Genomic DNA, 2,963 nt, shown 5'->3' with positions numbered 1-2,963 from the left:
GGTGGATGAAAGAAAAAATTAAGAAAATGAATTTGTATTATTATCTCTGATAGGCTCCGAAAAAGAATTAATTACAATTCTCTTAATGCAATCTCTCTCTAACAAACATAGAAAAAAATTTACAAATCTTTTCGGTCAGTTTCCTGATTTACAAAAGAGAGAAAAATCAACAGAGATTGCATTGAGATGCCTCCCTTTGTTTAAGCTTGGTTCTTCTTGGTGTCGATGAGATGCCTCCCTCAAAACTCGTGTCGAGTTTGCTTCTCATTGACGATCCGACATTTTAGTTCGTTGGAAGTCTATTCCTCTTGGATTTGATGTCGAGGAGAACTTCGTAGCAAGTTTAAGAATAACTCTTAATGAGTTTAGGAACTCAAAACGAGTTAAAACTCTATAAAATAGTTAATTTAAACCAAAAATCGATTTATAAACCAAGTACCAAAACTTTAAGAGTTTTTGTTGCTGAAGAATACCTTAAAGATGAATGCTGATCTCCAAAATTCTGGCTCTCTTGTTGATCTGCCAAAAGATTGATCAAAGATCCTCTAAAAAATCGATCCTGAACCCAGTTGAGTTTGCTTGTATTTATAAGAAGATTAAGGGGTGTAACTGCCCCCCTAAAATCACTCCTAAGTGGAGGAGTGATCCCCTCAAATTATGGAAAAATTTTGAAACTGTTCAGCTCGCGTTTGAATTAAACACAGAATCTACATTCTGGCATGAATTCTACGTTTAAACACAACATTTGGAAGGTGCGTTGGCATATTTTAGAAGCTGCGTTGGCGGCTGTTGGAAGCTGCGTTAGGTAGTGTTTAGAAGCTGCGTTGGGCAGCAGATGGAAGCTGTATTGATAGCATTTAGAAGCTGCGTTAGGCAGTATTTAGAAGCTGTTGGGCAGCAGATGGAAGCTGCGTTAGTAGCATTTAGAAGCTATGTTGAGCAACGTTTAGAAGTTGTGTTGGGTAGCGTTTAGAAGCTGCATTGGGCAGCAGATGAAAGTTGTATTGGTAGCATTTAGAAGCTGCGTTTGCCTCTATTGGAAGCTGCTTTAGTGGCTGGATTTGAACTACATTTGTAGCTGGATTTGAGCTGCATTTGCATTGCTTTAACTCTGGAACGTGGCCACTTGCATTTCATTTCTGGGATGCAGAGATGAGCTCTACATCTTGGACTGAAGAGATCGTTGACTTGTAATCTCTTTTGTCAGAGCGTTTCAAAGATTATTGTTTTATAATCTTTGCTTTAGTTTCTTAAAATGTGAGAGTCATTAGATTGTAACTCTTACTGTTGGTTGTGAAGACTGTTGAATCCGAGCTCTCATTGGTTGTTGTGAAGGTCGTCGAATTGTAATCTTTCTCGATCTACGTGAAAATCTTCTAATTATAATATTCATTTATTAATGTGAAAGTTATTTGATTGTAACTTTCATCATTGGTATTTGATAGGGATAAACTATCTGTAGTAATTTTTAGACAGCCTACGGAACCCCCTCTAAAGTTTTCAAAAGTTTGCGGTTGACTGGAACAAATTTTCAGAATACTTTGGATCCCCAAATTGATTTGAGATCTGTTGTTGAATGATGGTTCACTATATCCATTTTGAAGGTACCATGAACCTGAATGTAGAACTTTGATGCACATGACCCGTATGCTAGTATTCACAATAGGATTTTTGGTAAATCCTCAGCCATCAACAGATTTGATGTGCCTTTATCGATTACCATTTGAAATCGGGCTAGCATGTGAATTGTCTAAGTCTATTCTACATGTAATATTGTGCTAAAAGAATAAACTCTTTTAGGCTTTGTGCTATGATATTGAATACACAAGCTTTGTCATTTTCATGGGGAAAAGACTAACCAACGATGTGTGTTAGGCGTCGTCTTGTCTCTAATTAGGGATATAGGGATCGAGATAAAATCCCCCATGCGTGTGAGACATGGATTTTGGCGTTTATAACAACCCGCTATGATATTGAATACGTAGACTCCAATAAATATGTGAGACGCAACTCAAATTTGACCAGAATGATCCTTGTAGGAATTGATGAACACCCAAGGTGCAACCCAAATTTGGCTAAAATGATCCTTATAGGTATTGATGAACACCCAAGGCGCAACCCAAATTTGGCCAAAATGATCCTTATAGGTATTGATGAACACCCAAGGTGCAGTCCAAATTTGGCTAAAATGATCCTTATAGGTATTGATGAACACTCAATCGCAACCCAAATTTGGCTAAAATAATAATTTCGAGGACTCGCTCGGTCTCTTTTCTTGATCAGCTCATCAAGGGTAATGATTTGAACAATATTATTATTAATCTTAGTGAGAATGTTAAACCATTTGAAAGGATAAGTTGCATGGGGGATCGAGCTCGACATCATCAACGACAGCAATTATAACTTATTTGTACTCATCTAAGAGACTGCATAGCTTCTTATTGTAAATTAGTTTCTTCTCGACTTTCGTCACCTTGATGGCCATTGCTAACTTCTCTATACAATAACCCTAATGGCAGTGGCAGCTTGACATGAGGGTTAATTTGAAAGCTGAAATGCAGCATTGGTCCTTAGCGTTTGAAACTTGAAACGCAGGGTTACACCTTACATTTGAAAAGCTAAAACACAGGATTAAACCTGATGTTTGAAGGCTAAACGTAGGGTTATACCTTGCGTTTGGGAAGCTAAAATGCATGATTAAACCTAACGTTTGAAGGTTGAAACGTAGGGTTACACCTTGCATTTGGGAAGCTAAAACGTAGGATTAGACCTGTAATTTAAAGGCTGAAACGCAAGGTTACACCTTGCGTTTGGGAAGCTCAAACGCATGATTAAACCTGACGTTTGAAAATGAAATGTAGGATTTAACCCTGCATTTAGCAGTCTAACTAACTCATAATGGGCAGGATTTTTGCCTAAAACCCCGCTCCGATTTGACAGCTCCAGCTGTCTATAAAATAGAC

The sequence above is a fragment of the Asparagus officinalis genome, chromosome 8, assembly GCF_001876935.1.
Source record: "Asparagus officinalis chromosome 8, Aspof.V1, whole genome shotgun sequence".
NCBI lineage: Eukaryota > Viridiplantae > Streptophyta > Magnoliopsida > Asparagales > Asparagaceae > Asparagus > Asparagus officinalis.
This window is presented reverse-complemented; position numbering follows the sequence as displayed.